The sequence below is a fragment of the Sphaeramia orbicularis genome, chromosome 10 (assembly GCF_902148855.1).
Source record: "Sphaeramia orbicularis chromosome 10, fSphaOr1.1, whole genome shotgun sequence".
NCBI classification, from domain to species: domain Eukaryota; kingdom Metazoa; phylum Chordata; class Actinopteri; order Kurtiformes; family Apogonidae; genus Sphaeramia; species Sphaeramia orbicularis.
The window spans coordinates 13576740-13601266 of record NC_043966.1 but is presented as its reverse complement, the minus strand read 5'-3'; the positions used below and the strand labels follow the sequence as shown (position 1 = coordinate 13601266).

Below are 24527 nucleotides of genomic sequence, written 5' to 3'. Positions count from 1 at the left end.
CTTTCATTTATCCTATTTTTTTAATTATCACTTTCACTTGTGTGCTCTTATGTTATTTCCAAGCATTTTTCTTTTTACACAATATTTTTTGCTCTAACTCAATATAGTTCATTTCGGCAGCATAGTGATATTTGCCTCGCGCCTATAACCGTCTAAAAAACAGCGCTAAATTTTACAAAGAGCAGAGTTGACAGCAGTGTGTCTATTGTCTTGTCTCCATTAGCTCTGCTTGGCTCAGCTGGGTTCAGCAATAGATGATATGGTTTAGTTTGCGTCTCTGTTAAAAAGCCTCCCACCCAGACAACAGAGGAATCTGAAAATAACAAGCACATTTCATGTGCTATGAGCAGCATTTAGTTTCACCATTCACAACCATCAAATGAAATAGCACTTGGCAGTTTCATTGCTCCTCTACAAATCACTTATTTTGTAAATTAAATAAACAATTAGTAGTGTCTGCTAATAAAGCCAACTAGTGTTTAAAACTTTTAAATTACATTCAGCACAAAGTTCTGTTTAGAATCAGTAACCATTAATCCTCCAAACTGGAACTTTTGGGCAGCTTTCACCAGTGTCTTGCCAAGTACTGAAACGTGGCTGGCTGAGCAGCAGACTGGCCAGGTTTGGCCCAAATCTGAAGACAGAAGAGAAGCTGGACTGGTGCCAGACGGACCAGAGAACAGCTAAAGCCTGGCCAGTGGACACCTGCCATATGAAACCTCTGGCTGGAGCTGAAGCCAGCACAGAAGACGCTCAATGTGCTGTGGGTGCCGTCTTCAGTTTCAGTATTTCAATCCCTCGACTCTTGTAGGAAATGTTCGGAGCATTACTTTTATTCAACTCATAGCAAGTCACCGGAGTGTAAATGGTATTCGGTATATTTAGTGTAAATCAGAATACAGACAGAGCACAGAGTTGAAGTAGTTCTGGCGGGTCAGGAAACAGAAAATGACTAAACAAAACTAAATAAAACTCCATTATTTATGTACATTTAATCAGCGATCTGCTGCGCTCCTGCTACTGTCACCATCTTGTCGATCCTGTGGCTTGTTTAGTATCTGAATCACAAAAAATATGTTTTGTTTATCTTTTTGATATTTTCCCACTTGTTGCTGTGTGTGCATAAACTCCACACACCTCAGGCCTCAGTACTTGCTCTGGGTAATCCACATCACTCTAATGGTAACAGATAAACAATTAACTAACCACAAACTGGCGGAAAATGAAGGATTAGAGCTGAGACCTTTGTTACCACTGTAACAGTCGGTTATATTGTGATATGAAAAGAAGAGTTGACTCTTGGCCTTGAAGGCAGTGTGTGCTTTCGGAGCGGCCTTCTTGTTTACAGGTTTTGGAGGACATGCAGTATCCAATCAAAGAGGTGCCAGTCCCAATCTGGAAGGTCCAGCTGGAAGAGGATCTGGGTCAAATTAAGCTCTGATATTTACTATGAAAAAGAATCCTGCTCTATTGTGTGCCAGACCTACTCTCAGCCTCCCTCTGTTTTATCTCTGCCCATCGTTCTTTATATCCTCCCTTTCTTTGTCTGTCTCTCATCCTCTCTGTCACCGCTCGCTGACAGACAACGTCCTGCCTTCATTTACGCTCGTGGACTCTCTGACAAACCACGTGGCGTGACGATGTTTGTTGTCAAATGCTACAAATCAGGCGGGCTCCGAGGGACCTGAGGTGAACCGACATGGTCGCAGCCGTGACGGCCGTCAGCCGATAAGGCTCTATTGATTCAAATGGATCGCACCCCATCTGAGGGGGATTTATCAATGTGTCAATTGGCCACTAGCTAACCACAAATCACCAGCGCTGGCCAGGCCTGGGGGATTTACGGGAAATCCAGAGGATTGGAGGGACAGCATAGGGAGGATCCTCAGTAAATAGCAACAGAGCTGAGGGTTAAGTCTTCGCATAGAAATGTCCATACAGTATGAACAGGCAGATGACACAATGTGGAAGAAGAAAACACAGAGAGAAGAGTGTATGAAGATATACCCTTCAGCACTGTATGCATAAGGGTTCTGTGAAATCTATCTATCTATCTATCTATCTATCTATCTATCTATCTATCTATCTATCTATCTTCAAGGAAAAAATTATTAGACCACCCTTGTTTTCCTCAATTTCTTGTTCATTTTAATGCCTGGTACAACTAAAGGTACATTTGTTTGGACAAAGATAATAACAACAAAAATAGCTCATAATAGTTTAATTTCAGAGCTGATATCTATTCATTTTCCATGATTTTCTTAATAATAACCAAAATCACTTCAGTTCTTACATCAATATCTATGGCACTGTACTGACAAAAACAGTGCTTTTAGCATTCCATGTTTTTTTCTGTCTGTTTTAGTCACAATACACACAGGAGTTAGTACTTGATTGCATAACCATTGTTTTTGATGACTTTTGATGGTCTAATATTTTTTTCCACAACTGGATCTATGTTTTTTTATTATTATTTTTATTACAATTAATTATCAACCCATATCATGACACTTACAATAATGTAACATATTTTACTGGTAGCATTATGTTATTATAATTCTCTTCAGGCTTGTTTTTAGTTAGAGATTAGTGCTGCCAGACTGAAACAGGTTTAATTTAATAACTTCATCTAGATTTGTCTTTGAAAAATGCAATTTTAGTCTCAGACATACTGTATGGCTTGTGAAATATCTATCTATCTATCTATCTATCTATCTATCTATCTATCTATCTATCTATCTACTTGTTTACTTATGTACTTATGCTAAATGCACCTACACATTTCTAATTTTCTGCAAGCAGGATATAATAAACAAAATAACTGTAAAAATATGCATATCTAGAATGTGCATAAAGACTTCCACTCTTTTCTCTCCCTCACCTTTTTTTTCTATCAGTCTACTATATAAGCCACTAATGTCGCTATGTTTAATATAAACCTTCTTCCCAGCAAGCTTTTGTTAGTCTGTATTTTTTCGCCGTTGCTTCCAGCCTCTTGTGGTAGAAAAGCCTCCAACAGTGTAGGCGTGTCTGGGGCCTGACCTTGGAGAATTACCAATGTCTGAAACCCCATTCAGCTGCTGAATAGCATGTAGCCCGGCTGACTGGTGGGCCACCGAAGTTTTACTGTTGTCAACGATTCAAACAGCTTCAGGTTATGGAGGAGCATATAGCAACTTAACAGAACCAAAGACTGTCTAGATGTTTAGAAGGATCTTTAGCTAGGCAGCTTTTATTTGAATACACAGTGAAGGCCATGGACAGATGAAACATCTTTAATAGATGTCTAATAAAAAAGCTTATTTCTCTGCTGTCTATCACACTTCATTTCCCAATCTTTATCTTCGTTTTTGTGCACTGGAGGACACTTACTCCCACACATTTTAAGTCTGAAAATTTCAGGTGATGAGGTAGCGAGTTTTAAGAGTAAAGTAAAAAAGCAAACTCTTATTTGATCTAAACTGAAAAATATTAAACATCGTTCAGCCTTAAGCATACTGGTGCTCAAAACAATGAGTTCATTCATCCATTAATGTAGCAACAGGAAATAAGTAAAGTGGAAAATGCTTGCTTGTTTTATAGCTCGTTTATATCCATTCATGAATAATGAAAAATAAATGAAAAATGTCAGATATGTAATGGTTTTTATTTTATTTGGACCAAAACCTGCCACACAAAGGTAATTTAATAGGAGTTTTTGAGTATTTGCTTTTATGTTTTATAGATGAATAGAAGGAAAAGTAATGAAAAATGGAAAGTAAAGTGAAAATTCTCTGATATTTACTTTTAGTTTACGCATTAAATAATTTTGATTTTGAACGGAACCAGGAACAACAACATTTTTTGCTGAAATTATAGATTAAATCAGAAATTGATGATGAAAATACTGCATTGGTGATGAAGCAAGGAGAAAATAAAAATCCCAGAGGCAAAAAAAAAAAAAAACCTAGATCCAAAACCAACAAGGTCTGCATTAATTACAGGGTTTTTTGGTCAATAAAGCACAGGAACCGCTCCTTTAGACCAAACAGACAACAGCATTTTAATTCTGTCAGTGTTAACTAATGTTTGGGATCGTGGTAGGTTTATTCTCTCTGGCATTAAGTGTTTTTATATAATGCAAAGTTAACATGTTGCTGCATTTGGCCACCTTACAGCCACCAGCTAAGCATTATGCAAATGAGAGGAAATGAATCCAGGGGGAAAAAGTCATTGCCCTTGAACAGCCTCCACACACTCGCCAGGAATGAACTTTCTCCCTATAAATGAAGTCAGGGAAGAAGTTCCCACGTTTAATTGCATGTCTGCCAATTTACTTAGGCAGCATTCCCATTCTGTCTCTCTCTTTTTTTTTTCTTTTTTTTTAGAGCCAGAAGTTGAAAGCAGCTGTATGGAAACAGATCCAGACTGTGTTGTTTGTGTTACAGGATAGATGTGGTGTCAGGGTTGATACACAAATGTCATTTGTCGCTTGTTTCAATGCAGGAAACAAGAGAGAAGGAGCTGCAGAGTGCATCCAACACTGCTGGCTTTTTCCCAAAGGGTTGATCCTCACAACAGCGATAAAGTCAGTGTCTTGCTAAAGTGCCCTTGAGCAAAATACAGAATACTTATGGATGGTGAATAGTTACATCCAGGTTGTAAATTCCTAAACTTTATCTCATCACTGTGGCACATAGTCAGACCTGGAACAAAATAAATTCAATTAAAAGAAAATAAAATCAATTACATTATTAAACTAGTACCAACTTCACAAATGTAGGCATTATCTGCATATTACTGTTATTATCATTATTATTATTATAGTTATACTGAATCCTTTTGGCAACACAAGCATCAACATATCCCATTTAAATAAAGGACTCTGCCTCTATTTCTTTTTGTGGATTAATTAATTTTTTTTTTTTTTTTTTTTTTTAAATCATACCATTCTAACTGCAGTCATACACATATTGTTCAGTTTTTCATTTCTACTAATAAAAGACAAAAAAAAAAAAAAAACACACACAATTCAATGTGTACTGGTTCGATAAACAGCCAAGGAGCTTAAAAAGCGTCCCACCTCAGTGGAGACAAACAAAAATTTGTCAATATTACTAGGCAAGACACACAAACAGGGCACCATGGTAAGTGACAAGAAACATCAATAAGTAAGAAAATGATAAAACAACAACAAAATGCATGAATGGCAAAGCAGGGAAGAAGTGAAATTACTCCCACCACCCATGAGAAATTAAAATTTTAGGTGAAAGTGAGGATGCAGGCTGTGATTATTCTACCTATCTATCTCATACTTCCCACTGTGGCGCTAATTAGACCAATAAACAATCAACGCATGACACACCGCCTCCTACTGTCTAACAAGAAACTAAATCAATACTGGATTTCATCAGATATTGTTCAGTTTGAGAGAATGGGCTTTGTTGTGCAGTCACTGTGGTTGCCGTGTTGTTTAACAGATCCGTACCTGTTGCTTGTTACGCTGTATTAGAACTTTTATAATCAGTTTCTATGTTTGTTGTTAGTATTTTGATGACTTTTTCTCCATCAAAACCTCTATTCTTAAAAATGACACTTTAATATGTATCACTTGTTTTGCAGCGTTTGGTATTAACAAGTCTTTATGACCCCGACTTCTGGTCAGACATAAAAGTTCCACATATTCGTTTTAAAACGAGGGAATTGATCCCCCGCCAAACGGTGGCACTTCTCCTGCATTTACACAGAGAAAGAGCGAAAATAAGTTTTAGAGAAGCCTTTTGTTCGAGTCTTCAAGAGTTCATGTCTATATTGGTCTTGTGTCTCTTGTATTGTTGTCTGCGTCGCTGTAGTTTTATTTTCTGAAGCAGTTTTATCTGAGAAAATTAAGCATATACTCACTTGCGTACAGGTGTATGAATCAGATGCATTTCTGTCCAGGTGATTTCATTTCTGTTTTTTATTTTGTGCATTGCGAAAGTGGTGAAAATTGCAAAAAAAAAAAAAAAAAAAAGAAATATCACAAAAAACCCTTTACCACTTATCAATAAGCACACTGGAAACTGATTTAGTGAATGATCATATGTGTCTAGATATTGTCCAGCCGTTTTTATTTGTGTATTGAAAACCCTTGTGAATATGGTAAAAATGAGAAAAGAAACAAAAAAAAAAAAGAAAAAGTTATCAATAAGCACAGTGGAAACTGATTTAGTGAATGATTATATGTCTAGAAATGTGGCCCACTAAGAAACAAAAAGAAATACATGAATAAATATGTTGGAAGTGGCAGAAACAAACGTGAAGCACTTTTATCTAGGAAAATTAGGCGTATGATTCAGATGTATTTCTGTCCAGCTGTTCTTATTTGTGTTTTCAATTTGTGTATTAAAAAACCCTTGTGAATATGGTAAAAATGAGAAAAGAAAAAAATGTTATCAATAAGCACACTGGAAACTGATTTAGTGAATGATTATATGTGTCTAGATATGTGGACCAATAAGAAACAAAAAAGAAAAAATTAATAAATACAAATTGGAAGTTGCAGAAACAAATGTGAAGCACTTTTATGGGTGAAAATAAGGCTTACTCTCTCACTTACTTGTGTACCAGTAAGGAGCTAAAGCTGTTTTTATTCTTATTGTCAATTTGTGCATTAAAATTTTTTTAAATGAGAAAAATTCAAAAATAAATAGAAATATCGAGAAAAAAAAAACTGCTTATCGATAAATATTAACTGCAAATAAGTGCAGTGGAAACAGCTTTAGCAAATGATTGTATGAGTCTTTATATGTGGACCAATAAGGTGACGTAATTAACATAAGAAATAAAAATAAATATGTGAATTAATGTATGTAAGAACCTGCAGAAACAAAGGCTTTGACAAACTGTGGAAGAGTTAAGAAACAACGTTGTATGATCTAGAAGTAGTTTGGGAGGAAGATACAAAAACTAAAGCAGCGTCATGTTTTTTGACAAAATACATCTGAAGTCTTTACTTCATTGATGAAAAATAATGTTGATACACCAACTCATAATATTTGCACTTACGCAATATATGCAATTTCTTTTACAGATTTTTCTGAAAATTTGGTTAAAATTTCCGATGTATTTGGATGGAAACCTGGTTTCTGTAAGGTGACTTATTAGAGCAAAATGTTTGAAGCTAATTTGACTCATATGCAAGTTTTACAAGAAAGTTATAGTATGTATTTCAGATGCATTAGATCTGTGAATGTTACAAAACATACACTCTGTAGTGCTGCACATATCATCGCAGCATCGTCATCATAATGTGGACAGTAAACATCGACAAAATCATTCAATCATTCCTCCTGGATCAACCATTTTTTCAGTTCATCAAACAAGAAAATCTAAGAAAAGCAAATGAGAAGGAAGATTTGGTTGCATTAAGAAAAAGGACCTGCTTCGGTGTTTGGTTTGGTTTGAAAAAAGGTTGGTTTGGATTTAAAACTATAAATACATTTTCTATACAAATCAATCGGTTGTTGTAGAAGAATTCATTCTTTCCAAGTAAACCTGCCATAATCTGGTGAAAACTCCTTTATTTTTTCAGCATCATATACTGTAAACATTGCAGAAACAAAACAATACCAGTATTTTCCAGTATCATACATCCCAACAATGTAATAAAGCTGATGTTGATTTCTTTGTTCTATTTAATTAAGTCCTTTCTATAAGAGACCAACCGTCTGGTCAGATGATGGACCTGGGGTTTGGAAACCAGTGTCTGACTTAAGGATTGTGACTGTATATTTATTACACAAACATAAAGCAAATACACTGACAATAGTTAAGTTAAGTTCATCTCAGGAAAAACAGTAAACGACATCAGAGTCAAACAGCTGATCGGCAAAATGACGAAACATACAGAAACGAGCCCAGAACGGAATCTGGCTCCAGTGTAACCAACCTAAAGTACAGTGTTTCTCCCACTGGATTATCCACTGCTGGGTGATACAAATCTATTTTTTATGCTTAATGATGAAATATTATTATTTTTCAGTATAAAGCAGGAGTTACACTGCTTTTCTACAGGTTGAGGCTAAGCCGATCTCTTCTGAAGGGCTAAAATAAATCTCCTTTGACCAGTTAATTGTATGGCTGAATGTAAATGAGATCGGGCCTCTTTGTTGTTGAACGGAGCAGAGAAGGACAGAAGGAAAAAGGCAAAGGTTAGGGATGAAATTCAGAGAATGGAGACGAGCAGTAAACAACTATAGATTCAATTCATCAGTGGTTTATAATAACAGTTAGCGCTTAAAGGCCTCTTACAAAACAGAAATACCAGATAATACGTGATATTAAAGGGTAAACACAGCGACAATTAGCACAAATGAGCAAATAAACCTTTATAGCAGACGTCTCAAACATGCGGCCCGGGGGCCAAATCCGGCCCACCAAAGGGTCCAGTCTGGACCGTGGGATGAATTTGTGAAATGCAAAAAATACACTGAAGATATTAATCATTTGAGTTCAGGTTCCACACAGGTGCTTCTATGAAACTGGGTTCATTTTGGTACCTTGCACTCTGCCAGCTTTTTAGACCCAATAATAAAAGAGGAATTTAGACATATTTCCCCCCAGGATGAGTCTAATGATGACCTCAGATAAATGCAAAAAAATTGTACTCTTGCTCTGAGCCATCCCAAAATTAATGAATTTTTAGTAAAAAAAAAATTGGGCCAAAAATAGGACCAAAATTGGAACATGAAAAACTACTTAGGTGTCAGTGCATTTGATCTGGACCACATGACTGTAAATGGTCTTCTATACCATTATAAATAAAGACACTGTGTTAAATTTGAGGATCCTAGTGTTTTTTTCTAATCCAGATATGTGGGTTCTTCATGAACTGACAGTCTCATTCCAGGTTTTGTATGTAACCCACCATATCCCCTTGCATTATATACAGAACCTGCCTATTTAAATGCATATAAATCGCAAATGATTTTGCAACAGCGGTCATTTTTGTGAAACATTCTCCCTTGCATAATTAGTTCAATTCCCAAAATGTATCTGTGAGAATAAAGAGATATTTGAAAAAATAGTAGCGTGGAATTTCCATGTCCTTTTGACCATGTTACATGTGGATTTTTGTATTAAATATAAAGTAAAATAACATAAAAATGTGCTTTATCTGAAAAATAGTTTCTCTTTTATCTTAGTATTTATTTTCAAAATAGACCCAAAGTGCTTCCAAACTTGCTTCATAACATTAGTCTACATCTGGTTTGAATTTGTAGCCCCCATGTCCTGTTTTTAGGGACCAGTTTCATAGAATACAGACCACATACCACATACAGACCAATTTAATCTCAAGTGGGTCGGATCAGGAAAATACTATCATAATAACCTATAAATACTCACAACTCCAAATTTTTCTCCTAGTAAATGTAAACATTTTCATGTCATTTTACTGTATTTACACCAAAACAAATCATCATTTCACAAACGCATAAATAACCTGAATAAATATGCACATTGTGAAATGTCTGAAGGGCAAGTTTACCAATATTCTGCCTGTTATTAAATGTTTTGTGGATTTGTAGATCCACTGTGATCTGTAAGTTGTAATTTACATGTGTAAATGATAAACTGAGACATAATATTGTTAAAATTGCACTTTGTTTTCTGAAGAAATTCCAGTTTGTCTTTGTTTTAAAGGATAGTTGGTAGATGTGAACATTTTCATCACATAAATTCACTTTTTTCACTCTAAAACATAGAGGAAAGTTTGGATTTGACATTATTTATATATTATTATGTTAATATTTTACTGGTCCGGCCCACTTTAAATCAAACTTGGCTTAATGTGGCCCCTGAACTAAAATGAGTTCGACACCCCTGCTTTATAGCAAGTCTATAAGCTTCAACATGAATGACATTCCATCACAGACAGGGTAAATAACTGGACTGACTACATCAGGAGTGTATCTGTACATGACCGAAATGTTGACAAACACTGTCATAATTATAAACGGATCATAATTATCCACTCAAAAGGATTTCATGAGGACACAACTTATGTTTAAGTAGAACACTGACCTGATCATTAGCTAATTATTACATTTTTTGGTACTTACATAATTATATTAGCGATTCTTCTAAAGAAAAATGCCAATAAGCTGCAGCTGATCAATGTTAACTTTATTTAGCCCTTGAGGGAAAAACATCGACTCGAATAAAACTAAACCTTAATCAAGTCATTGGTACATTATTCACATAATAGTCTCACAATTAAGACAGAAACATAGACAGTTAAGATAAAGCAGTTTTCCAGTTCAAGTGTGAGAATTTCCTGCTTTTCTTTGCTATTTCTGATGAACTGAGCACGTTCTGTATTGAGATCTGCTTCATTAGAATTGTTGATATTTTATATTAGGACTGTGTGATATGGTTAAACATATGAGACAACAGAAAAATGAATTTAAATGCATATGTTCTACGGTTTATGTCCATGGAGGGATGTAACGATATGACAATTTCATATCACGGTTATTGTGACCAAAATTATCACAGTTATCATTATTATTGTGGTATTATTGAAATTGTGCTCAAAATGTTCAAAAGGCACTAATACACACACTGAAATAATTTAACCAAGTTGTATTTAAAAATAAATAAATAAAAATAAAATAATTGGCACAATGTACCTTCTGTTGGCAGAAACATTCAAATATTAACCCTTAGTGGTCTGAGGCTATTTTGTCTGTTTTTCAGTACTTTTGATTTTGCCTTTATATACTATATAAACAAATGTTTACCATACCCATGTTTGGTATCTTTTTTTTTCAGCACAACTTCATCTATATAATCTGTCTATTATTTTTTCACTTTAACCGACTATAAAAACACAAAAGGACAAAAAACACACCCAAAAAAATAAAATCCAATTTGAAAAATGTATAGAATTTTTTGAATACATAACACAAAGATGCTTAACGAACCTTTTCAAAGACTTTAAAAGTGAATATTGGTTCCAAATATTAGGTATATAAAATTAAATTTGTGATAAATTAAAACTATACTCAAATATTTGACATAAAAGCAGATCTTTACATAGGCGTTTTTTCCCCCTAAAAGTGCGGTAATCAAACACGGTTATCATGATAATTAGAATTTAAACGGTAATAATAACCGTCTGCGATTTTACCACAGTTTATCATTATACCGGTAATCGTTACATCCCTGTGTCCATGTAAGAGTATCTGCCTCCACATAGAAAACACACAAAGGCGACCAAATAAATAGGGAAGATCCACAAAAAAAAGGAAAATATGGTGTACAGTATGATCATTTAATTAGTGTATCTTAAAGGAGTGATATTTAGCTTTTTTTTTTTAAGTAATTATGCATTTTCAGACATTTCCCTGTGCTCTACATAAACTGTAAATGCTCTGCTTGGGTCTGAATTCTTCATTAATTCAACTCCACATGTCCATCTTCAACCCTATTTCTGAGTAACGACACCAGAAAGGTCATTTTGAGCGCTGGCCCTTTAAATGCAAATTAGCTACTTCATGCCCCACCCCCTCCAGGTTGTTGGCTGTGCTGCTTTGTCTTGTTCAACCAACAACTGAATATTTTAGGTAATTGGCTGGAAGTTTGGACATATTTTCAGAATGGACTACAACCGCTGCTGCTGATAAACAATTATGTCGTACTCTGAGAAATGTACGTCAGAAGTCTTGACCTTACATGTGCAAATGCTGCAACATAACTAGTTATAGACGTAACAAATTAAGCAGGAGTTAAAACAAGTTGTAGAAATCCACTCGATTTTTGCCAAAATGAATATAAAGATAGCTCTGCAGCACCTGGAGGGTTCAAATTCAAACTTTATGAACTATTAGGGTCCAAATACACAAATAAATGAACCAAAGACTAATAAAAGTGCGTTTAGCAAAATATGACCTCTTTAATATATATTACCATGACACTGACTAAATTAGCTACAATCTGTAAAATAATCCTTTCTCCATCTTGTTCAACTTTCAACTGGACTCCCTTAGACAGTTCCAATCATCCAACTTGTGACCTCTCTGTTACTGGACGGACTCTGAACACACCGGGAAGAGGGAACAACAGGACATAGACGGACCACAGGCCTGTCTGTCCTCCCTGTTATCTGAGCGACACTGCAGCCTGGAAGGAACCATGGGAAAGAGCCAGGAAAAAGGTGGGTCTATTGTCCGAGCATCCTGCTGGATCTGACTGACGCTCACTGTTTGACCAGAGGTCTTCTTTTTTCTGTTACATCCTCTGAGAGCATCGCATGTACAGTGTGACATTACAGGGCCGCCGGAGTGAAAAGGAGACGTCTATGTGAACGTGTCCTATAAAAATATACATGATTAAAATTGATGTTTATTTACGTTCAGTAGTGTTTCTGTCAAGTACTATATATGCTTTATGTGCTAATGTTAAAGGCAATGTACTATTTTATGCACATCAAAACACAAATAATGCATAAATATGTATCATTCGCACTGATTCACATGCATGAAATGACAGTTTAAGCCACGGTGTCAAGCCCAGTATGATCTCAAATTAGAGGTCGACTGATATGGGTTTTTCTAAGGCCAACGGCAGTTTTTTAAAATTTGGTCAGCCGATGACCAATATCTACAGGGTGGGGAAGCAAAATTTACAATGAACATTTAGTTGTTTTTTCTCAGCAGGCACTACGTCAATTGTTTTGAAACCAAACATATATTGATGTCATAATCATACCTAACACTATTATCCATATCTTTTCAGAAACTTTTGCCCATATGAGTAATCAGGAAAGCAAACGTCAAAGAGTGTGTGATTTACTGAATGCACTCGTCACACCAAAGGAGATTTCAAAAATAGTTGGAGTGTCCATAAAGACTGTTTATAATGTAAAGAAGAGAATGACTATGAGCAAAACTATTACAAGAAAGTCTGGAAGATACTATTAAAAAAGAATGGGAGAAGTTGTCACTCAAATATTTGAGGAACACTTGCACAAGTTTCAGGAAGCGTGTGAAGGCAGTTATTGAGAAAGAAGGAGGACACATAGAATAAAAACATTTTCTATTATGTAAATTTTCTTGTGGCAAATAAATTCTCATGACTTTCAATAAACTAAATGGTCATACACTGTCTTTCAATCCCTGCCTCAAAATATTGTAAATTTTGCTTCCCCACCCTGTACAGCCGATTTTTGAGGCCGATATTTAGGCAGAATTTTTTTTTTTAAAGCACATTGAAACATTTAGATTATTAAAACTTTTTTTGCAGCAATGTAAATGAAATTATCAATACACATACACATAGTGCTCTTTTAACATTTATTGAACTTCAAGTGCTGCCCACACAGGTGCCTGATTAAATATCTCATAACATTTTTACTACTGATCAAATATCTGCTTTCAAAAAAACATTAAAGCCAATGGCCGATATTGAAAAAAATCTATAGATTAGTCTACCTCTATCTCAAATGAGCCAGACCAGTAAAATAATAACAGTGAAAGAAGTAGAATTACAGTATGAAAATGTTCATATCTACAAACTACTGTAAAAAAAACAAAGTGAAGAACATGAACAACCTGAAATTTCTCAAGAAAAATAAGTGCAATTTTAACAACATTAAACCTGTTTAGTATTTATACATGTACATTACAACTTTTTTATTATTATTATTATTATTATTATTATTATTATTATTATTATTATTATTATTATTATTATTATAACCTTTATCTAACCAGGAAAAAAGCTCATTGAGATTAACAATCTTTTTTTCAAGAGTGTCTTGACCAAGACAGCAGCACAAAATAGAAATCACAGCCATACATCCACACTAAAAATATACATAAAACACTAAAATAAGAACATACAAATAAAACACCACCATTATCTTATTTATAAATTGCAGTGGATCTAGAAATGCACAGAACATTTAGTGAAAGACATAATATTATTAAAACTGTGCTTCCTTCTCTTAAAACATTTCAGGTTGTTCTTTTTTTGAAAGGACCGTTTGTAAATGTAAACACTTTCATGTCATTTTACTTTTGTACACTCAAACAAATTGGAGATGTCATTATTTATAGGTTATTATGATAGTATTTTAATGGTGTGACCCACTTCAGATCTACTTGGCCAGTATGTGAATGGAACCTGAACTAAAATGAGATCGACACCCCTGGTTTAAAGTTATATTAGTTAATAAAACTTCAGATTTTCCCTCAAAACTAAGGGAAAACTAAGTTCAGCAGCTGTTATTGTAGTCTACAACACAAAAAAGGGATACCACTGAACTAAATTCACCTTAAGAGAGTAGTAAACTAAATTTTCTCCATCTGAGCGACACATCATAATTTCAGACTAATAATTGTCAAGATTTCCAGAAAACAGTGGAAAAAGTGTCAGGATAGTTTCTGTTTTAAGCATATGTGACTTTCAATTAATTCACCTTAAGATAGTAAAATAAATTTGCTGTTGCATTTTGTCTGTTTTTTTCTGGTTTTACACCGAGCAGCATTTAGACGGAATGAAATGTAAAAATATAGACGAGGCCGCCTTCTAATTTAATGGTAATGACCACAGTTTTCTGAGGATAATGTTACTTTCCCCCCGTCTTTTCAGAACTATCAGCCTTTCCACTCCTTTTAGCGTTATTATTCTTTAATTTAGTGGGAGGATGTAGGCAGGGAGTTAACTAAGGGAAGCAGAAACTAATGTGATTCAGTCCTTTCACTGGCTGGCAACATTATGAAAATATAAAATGTTTTTGTTTTTAACGTTCTGTGTTGGCTGTGAGCTGCATTTTAGGACTCCATAAAAATCAGATGTCTATTCATTGTCAATAAGGCTGTGAATCCTAATGACAGCATATTATGGACTGAGTCACTGAAGAAATAAATAAATAAAAATGCTGTTTCAGTCAGTCCTGAGCAGACTAAATATGAAACACTACAAAGTTATTTAGGACTTATTCTGAATTATTTTGATTATTACTAGAAAGGAGCACACATGCAAAGTAAAGGAAGCAGCATTTAATGACTATTAATTTTATATGAATATTTTATAATTACATGGACAGTGGAAAAATTAGCTCTGCAAGAACGCTCCTATAAATCCTTGTTACCTGATAATAAAAATAAAACATTTCCAGCACTACAGAGGCTGTTTAAAGCTGAAAAAAGCAGAGATTGTGCTCTTTAACCTTCTTTATAGACTTAGACTTTTTATATGTTTTCATGATTGATTTCAATGCCTTTCCCTCCATTTTCCTTTTATTGAAAAGTGATTAAAACACAGTAAAACCTAGTCGCTGTTGTTGTTGTTTTCCCTGATGGTAGATAAATCCAGCAGAAATGGTTCAGATAAGGGCAGCGCGATGTTCAACACCTTTCTGGTAATTACTCTCAGCCAATTTCACAGGCGCACACTGCAAAACAAGTCTGAGTTACAAAGTATTTAAACATCTTACTTAGACTGTATGAAGTTTAGCTGCAGGGATAATAAGAAAACTATACTTAAATACTTTTGTATTATGGGCAGATATCATATCCAATGGGGCTGATGAGGTAATAAAATAAACAAGGCCGTAAGAAATGTAATATTTAGCTCATTTTTGATCAGCATTTCTCTTAACTTTGTGAAAAAGGTGAAAAAAAAGACATCTGTCAAATGTGTGGCTCAAGTAGGGCTGAGTGATATGGAAAATTTTATTTTTTATTTAACCTTTGTTTAACCAGGAAGTCCCTTGAGATGACATCTCTTTTTCGAGGGAGACCTGACCAAGAGGCACATTAGTACAATACAAATGAACTAACAGAGTATAAAACTTGCATACAATTAAGACAACATAAAATGGCTGAAAACATAAAATAGCTGAAAACCAGTTTAAGGATAGCAGTTACACACTTCTGTTCGACAGTTCGACAGAACAGACATTCACCCAAGGTAATGAAATGCTGAAGCTGAAGTGAGTTTTGCAAATTGTTCCATGACCAAGGTCCATCAAAGGGAAAAGCTGTTTTAAAAAAAAATCACATCACAATCATTCTTTTCGTATCAGACAATATTGAGATGTATCAAGATATACATCAAATCATTATTTTTGTCCAGCTTAAATTTTCTGTTACTCATAAGTTACTTGTGAAGACATCAGAAGGTTATTTTTGATATACAGTAAATATGATTTATTTTCTGCCAGAGGTTGAACATGACAGATGTGTTGAAGAACATCATACAACTGTTTCAGATCAATAAAACAGGTACATATATTTAAAACTAAACAGAAAGTCTGACCAGCAGGAAAAAGCTTTCAAGTCTTAAAGGAGAACAAACAAAACGGACCATCTTCACCAAACAATACCAGGCGTATATGTGTGGGGGTGTGTTCCATAACTGCCGTAACTGGAGTAAACCGAAAATGAAACTTGAGGAAAGGTGAGTGTTTGCGTTCCTCACATAGGCTACATGTATTCATTCGGTACACCTCCATATTGTATTGTACCGAAACAGTTCACACCCTACTTTTCAGTAACCTGGTCGCCCAAGTTCTCCTGAGGGAACGCTCATTATCTCCTACTGCGGCCCAAACATTAGCGTGTGTGCTGCGGCTGCTCTTACACCTGTGTGTGCGTCAACCTAACTTGCACGACTGGTTCGTTGTGGCGCTACTTAATTATGATTGGCTGTTCTTCTGTCTGTCAAAACATGGACGAATGAATTCTATCGAACTTGTATCGAGCATCTCTCATATTTCTATCAAGGTAAAGTTATTTTGTGATATATATCGTTTTATCGTCCAGGCCTACGCTCAAGTCAATCAAACGTTTGTTGTTTGTTTTTTTTACAATAAATATGAACTTTTGCGTAGATTCTAAACAAGTTGTCAGCTCACCGATAAGTTAAATCACAGAAAATGTTCTGAGTATTGACCAACTAAACTTAAAACTTATCAGAGGTGGGAGGTTTTCTTCTCGTCTCATATAATAACAGCAAACTATTCACCCTCTCTTTCTGAGAACATATCATTCAAACACAGGACAGTTTTCACTTTCCAGGTATATCTCAGATTAATAAAAAAAAAACATTCATTTGCAGCTCTGACGTCTTCTTAAGCCAAAACATCCTTTGAAAAGCAGATTCACACCAAAATAAATCTCCTGTTGTGTTCCTTGTGGCTCATTTTAATCCCTTTCTGTGAACCTTACAGCTCAGTGCCAACTTGACCTCTACATCATAAGCCTATTCATGTCAATCTGACATGTAGTGCTGATGGGAACAGATCCACTTTGCCCCTGACAGGAACAAGGGATTTTGCCATAATGAACACTCCAGTTCCTCCAGTTCACAGTCGAGCCGATGAGTCGGGTCTGTGGGCCCATTTGAATAATGAGAATGAGACTAACTATGTGCAATAGACACAAGAATCCAATGAATGAGCTGCCAATCACTGTTACTGATTGCACGTCTATCCGCTGAGGAAGACTGTGACCATTCGACCCACTGTGAGCAACGGCGGAGAGCTTTCTGAACACAGCCCTTTGGGTATTATTATGGCGCCTCCATTAAAATGCTTTTGTTTCCCTTCTGTTTCACCCTCTGTGTTGCAGTTTTACTTACAGTGTTATTCTCTGTCCCCGCTCCTTTCCGCTGAATATTAATGTCTTCTATGCTAATGGCCTTACACCGGCTGAGGTCGACCAAGCTCCTCCTCTGAATGTTAATCTGCCGCCTCATTTGCATACGCTTAAGTGTCAAATTCCCCCACAAATCATCGCAGCTGCCTCCGTACGCCGAGGCCAGTGCCCCCCGAGCGACAGCACAGAAACAATGTGGTCACACCGTATGCATAGCATCAAATCCACATCAAAGCCTGTTTAGATTGCCAGGTCACAGCGGGTTCACATTGTGTAAAATGAAGGTAATGGGATAGCAGTCAGCCTGGTGTAGAAATACAGCCAGGCAGGTAATAAGTATGAATGGAGCAGGTAATAAGGTTGGGATAGAAACAGACCCCGAGTCATCATAGGAGCAGGACTGTTTAAGCTGCTGCGGAGTTGCCAGTTCAAAGGTGACTGCTGATTCGAGACAAACACACGACTCGTTGTGTTGTTGTGTCTGAGCCGGTGAAACGGTTGTTTTGAGAAAGGGATGAAAACCCTGCTGACGAGGAAAAATTCGCAACTAAATCATGGAGAGTCGCTAAGCCATCGAGGAGGAAAACTGGTTTAATGAGGAAAAACGTGGGAATGTTGGGATATTTCCACTTATGTAATTACTTTTATTAGTCTTTGGTACATTTATTTGCATATTTGGGGACCATAATAGTTCCAAAAGTTTGAACTTGAACCCTCCAGGTGCTGCGAAGCTACCTTTATATTAATTTTGGCAAAAATCAAGTGGATTTCTACAACCTGTTTTAATTCCTTCTTAATTTGTTACGTTTTATAACTAGTTACGCCATGAAATTTGCACATATAAGGTCAAGACTTCTGATGAACATTTCTCCAAGTACGACATAATTGTTTAGCAGTAGCAGCGGTTGTGGTAAAAACTGAAAATATGTCAGAACTTAAAGCTGATTACCTAAAATATTCAGTTGTTGGTTGTATTAACGAACACAAATGGCTGAACGGGACAGAATCAACAACCTGGAGGGGGTGGGGGTCATTTGCATTTAAAGGGCCAGCGCTCAAAACGACTTTTCTGGTGTCATTACTCAAAAATAGGGTTGAAGATGGACCTGTGGAGTTGAATTAATGAAGAATTCAGACCCGAGCAAAGCATTTACAGTTTATGTAAACCACAGGGAAATGTTTGAAAATGCATAATTCCATTTAAAAAAGTAAAATATCACTCCATTAAGTTCAAATGTGTCTCATAAGACTGCAACTAACTTTTATCTGTTAAAGATCAAGATGAGAATGATAAGATGAGAGGACACAGAACCATGTGACTGACAAAAAATTCAACAGAAATATTGCAGTTAGAGGCCATGTTGGTGAGTAGTGATGCATATGCAAAGTGCAAGAGATTAACTCAAGAACTTGCACTTGTTTTTCATAGTTTGACTTGTCCTGTAAATTATTTGCATGATGTAACTGTGCTGTATTTCATCCTGCCTCTTGGCCAGGACTCAATTGAAAAAGAGGTTCTTAATCTCAATGGGATTTTTTCCTGGTTAAATATAGGTTAAATTAAAAAAAACAAAAAAAAACCAAGATGGATCTTGGTAGTAATTGGTCATTATAGCTGTCAATCACCCACAAACAACACCTGTGATTGGCCAGAATCTTCTGTCACAATTTAGAAATAGACTCAATAGGTGGTGCAGAAGGCTAGTTTTCTCTCCCAACTCTTGAAATATAACAGGCTGAAAGGTTATTTTGGAGTTTTACTGTCAACATTCTGGCTTTAACACAAATGTCAAAAAAGCTCTATGACTACGTCTACTTTTAACAGGGAACAACAGTGACTTCTCATTGTGTGTTCATAGGTTTTATATAGAACAGCGGAGCAACATAATGACACAGTATTCGTACTTTAAACCGCCTGTATAAATAGAACTTCATTTTTTATTAGTTTTCATCATTTACTCAATTCAATGTCCTACATCCTAGTTTCTCATAAATAGATGTGCACTTATCTGATGCTATAAATGTGTAAATTTCTTGTTTGTTACCAACATGGTAAAATAAGGTGGATGTGATTGTATTTTCATTTTCAATTAATTTGGTTGTCATTGGGGAATTCAAATAAATGTCAAAATCTGACTTATTCTTAGATATGATAAAGGAAAGCAGGTGCAAAAGTGTCACATTTTACTAAATTAAGTGATAAATTAATTATTAAAAGTGACGAACTGGGTCACAAACAAAAATGGGTTGCAGAGTACTATTTATTTGGATTTGGGGTTAAATTAATAACAAAAATATGTTATGTGAATTCATCTTCTGAATTAAAATAAAAGAATCATGTTCTCTGAATGAGTTTATGACTGTTGATCTTAACCCATACAGACTCAAACATCCACTGGTGACCAAAATCATTTACTGATATAACATATTAAAGAACTGTAGATCCCCTAATCCTATCAATACATGTAAATATGTGAAAAAATGCAGTTTCTCATTTTTTCATGATCATCAGACATGAACGTGGAAACACTGTCATCTTCTACAACATTGATTCACCAGTAAAACCCATAAAATTTATATATTTTACTGAAAAAATAACTTTTCCCTCCATTTTCTCTGTTTTTGATAAAATAACATTGAACTTTAATTTGAGCTTTTATGGACATCAATCCTGATCTGTACATTAAACATAGGAAAATACCTAATTTTCACACAAGAATGCAAAATACTGAGCATAACATTAGAATAAATGGTGATAAATCACTTAATAAAAGTTAAAAATAGAGAAAAAAAATATTTGGGAACTGCCACAAAAGTAGCACTGGGTCTTTATGGGTTAACCCTATAATGCCAAACGTATATTTGATTGTATATTTGATACATGAGTTTTGAAGCCCTCTACATGATTTTTTTTTTCTTGAAAAACATGATGTATACAATTAGATACATGCAATACATGGATAATCCACCAGGGGGGAGGAATTCCTTCACCAGAGGCCTTTCCAGTGACACTCCAAGACTGTCATTAATGAGGAAGGAGGCAGAACTTTGCCAATTTTGAAAAGGAATTACCAATTTGTTAGACATGTTTGTGTTATATTATGTTTTTGTTTATTCAACAATAATAATATTTGAGCATTGAGACCCAACGTATCAAATATAATACAAAATTTAAATTCATACATGGAAATTGATAATTGAAAACAATGTTTTTAGTTGTTCAGAGGGTCCAATAAAGGCTTCAGTTTCAAAGGACTGAAATTTTCTGTCAATGATTTCATGGTTCAGGCTTTACAGGGTTAATGCAAACCATGTAAAATGTTAAGGTGATGTAACACAAACATTACATATAATATTCAGCAAGGTAAACATGACACAAACAGAACATGTATCTTTTGTGTCTTGAGCTTAAAAATCTGAGAACCACTGTGGTAGAAGATTACTTTTTGATCAACTTATTGATAGATTTATTTATACATTCAGTGTCACAATCAATACCTCAGCTTTTCATTCCCCTTTGAGTTGTAACAGTTCATTATGAGAAAGCGTGTCCACTCAAAAGTACATTACCAACACTAAACAACCTCTTCAATACATTCTATGTTGCAAAGAATTGGGTCTTCACTGAATATAATAGCACACGAAGATAGACTTTCCAAATAAATATCACTTTTCAGGTGTTTAAAGTGATTTGAGAGACATTAGATGGTACATACATTGTCTACTTACTTTCAAGTCTGTGCAGTATCTATAAGAAGTAACTCCAAAGGAATAATTCTCTGCCTAAACAAACAGAAAAACACCTCTCTGTCTAATTCTAGCCGCTCGTTATTTCAACTCCCAGATTAGCTGCATACGGTGGAGTCTTACACTATAGACGTCACTTCTACTTGCAGGGACTATAGCTTTCTCTGAGGGTAAGTCTCCTCCAAAGTGTCAAGTCCTTGAGTCCTCCGCCTGCCAGCGCAAGTGGCAGTTGCACCACCAGCCAAGCAAATTCAAAAGCACACTCATGAATAAGACAAATGGAAGGATTTCTAACAGAGGAGAGACTTCAGTCGACTTCTTCAACAGTTTTCTAAAAGGTGGTGTCATACTGGGGCTTAGTCAGTTCCCCATCGAAAACTACTCAGATCGGCGGGAATGCAAACTAGTGACTCATTTGCTTCGATGGCCTGCCAGCAAGCCGAATGTTAAGTACACTTGGAGCTATTCTTATAACAATGCCAACCCTTTCACAATATTCTACTTGGGTGATAATTCTGACAAGGCCAGTGTTTGCAAGCATGAAATCATTTTGACTGGATGAAGAAAATATAGTAACAACCAGTCAAATGACCCGCTCTATTATATGATTTCTGAATTAATTCAATACACTTTCAGTCTTTTTCTAAGTGATTAAAGCTAGTTTTTCAAAGGGTGACACCAAAAAAGCCCCTCCTCCTGCTGCTTCGGTGCAGAGTTCAGACATAATGACATCTCTTAAAAATAAAACCGCGTTTGTTAAAATGATATGTCCGTGAAACATCAGCTACCTCATACAGAAGGATATGGATCTGCAACAACTGCTAGCAGCAAACCCTTGATGAAATATTCAAGAAAGTATCCAGCAGGACAATTCAGCTATTTTCTTCTAATGGAATCCAGATTTTTTTTTTTTTTTTTTTCGTCCAGAACATCCCAAACTTCCTGTTTTGAAACAACATCGGCCTGACCCTGCGCTGATACTGGCACAGTCTTCTTTCTGTGCTGAATTTTAAAGGCGCCTATAAGGAGACGGAGTCAGTGATACAAGTAACAGTAGGATGACCCTTCAGACACGCATCATCATTACAGGACGAGCCGGCTGACCTCCCTTTACAGGAAGTAAACAGCGTCTCTTTCATGAGGGATGTACAGAGTTTCACAGCAAATTTACATGTCTGTCTTAATCAGAAGGAAATACATAAACACATTATATATTCAGCTCTGTAAAGCCAGTTTTTGCTATTTCAACCGTTCCCCTTTTTTCTTCTTTTTTTTTGTACACGCAATACGTTTTGTGTAAATTGATGGCTACAGTTTTGCATTCATGAGGATAATTACTATATAATTTTGTTAAAAGCGCCAACTGAGCTGTATAGCACATCTGGACGCAAACAAACTGCACAACTCGAAGCATTTATTTCTCTCCATAAGATGCTATTTCCTTCTCATTAAATTCACCACCTGCATTTTAATCAAACAATAACCATATCGCTAAAGAGAAGACAGATTATACACTCATGCTGTTAACAAAAATGGATGAAGATGCTACTGCCTGAACACCAACAGAGGAAAAAGTAATTATATTATTATGTAATTATATTATTTAGTCCGAGGAGATGAAGGCAATCTTTAAAACAGATGTGAGTCTGTGTAATGTTTCTGAGTGCCTTTTATACTGCAGCTCGTACATGTATGTTTGTTTGTGCTCTACATATGTCTGACAGTACATGAACAGTGAGCACACCACATGTCCTGTCATGCCTGTGTGTGTGTGCATACATGTGCTTAAATGTCCGTGAGTGTGTGTGCGTGTGTTGTGATTGCGCGCTGTGTGTCTGGGTATGTGTGGTGCGGGAGTTGAGGTCCACTGGGGCTTAGACCACTCCATATGAATAATGCATCAGACTGGGCCGTTGCATCTCAGCAACATTGCCTTGGTCTGCTTAAAGTTGCAACTCCACTTTCGGAAAGTCAGCATCTGCAAGCTGCTGCAGTAACTCAGCAGGAGTGTGGCTTTAAAATAACATTTCCAAAACGACTGCAAAAATGTAACCTATAGTGTTTATTGGAAGTAATTTATAGAAACCACCCATAACGTGCAGAATTTATTTATTTATTTATTTATTTATTCTTAAGTCCATGACGGTGTTAAAGCTGCATCCAGCAATAAAAATCTCCCATAAAGTGACCTCTCCGATGAAAACGTCATGTAAGGATAACATGACATGTCGGATGAACTTTTCATCTGCAGCTTTACACGTTTGTGATCACAGAACAGATGCAGGAGACAGATGCTTGCCATATAATTCACAGTGGGATCAGTCTGAATGACACTGTACAGAACACCACACAGGCTTAAATCACCCAACAAGTTGAAACATCAGGAAAAAGTGACACCAAATTTACTGCCCCTCGTGCAATTATGCGTTTGCAATCAGGGTCACTTTCACTGAAGGAAACGTCCCCCACAGACACAGAGGTGAATTACAAGTTGAGGGACATGAACAGTCACAGCAGAAACTCTTCACAGTGGGTATGTTCTGTGTGTCCGTGTGGTGTTTGAAGAGACAAAACAAAACAATTCAATCTGTCCAAACCTGTCCGTGTACTGTATAATACACACATACAGCATGAGTTGAATACTTTACCTCTGTGATTATTTGAATTTAAATAAATAATAAGATGTAAAATGAAAAAAAAAAAACTCAGTCTGAGTGAATGATGAGTCTGAAAATCTTAATTTAATAAGATTTTCATGTATTTTCAGTGAAGTTGACAGTGACTCGGGGAAGTAATGCAAAGGTAAATCAGGTTGGTTAACTTCACTGACATAAAGTCATGCATTTGCAACAATCAGACCACGTGAAATCAACTTATCCACATGAATAAAGATCAGATCTAAGACGGCATGTGCGCTAAAACAGACGCTTTAAAGGATGGGATGTGCTGCCTGTTTACTTTCACCTCTGGAATGTTTGGCACTTTGGCATCTCATCCACACTGTACCCCCACACTGACAGACCTGTGCGCCCCTTTACATCCCCCTCCCCTCCTCTACTCTACTCTACTCCCCGGTACCGGACTCCTACATCCACGACCACCACCGCCACCCCTTTCCCGTTCTCCGGTACCGCGACCTAACCGGGACCGTGC

The 24527-nt window shown here is 36.0% G+C and overlaps 1 protein-coding gene across 7 annotated transcripts in view; it reads right to left on the bottom strand.

Annotated features, from left to right (window-relative positions):
* ldb2a (LIM domain binding 2a) overlaps window positions 1-24527 on the bottom strand; it is a 127108-nt gene that overhangs the window by 102272 nt on the left and 309 nt on the right. The window lies entirely within an intron of this gene.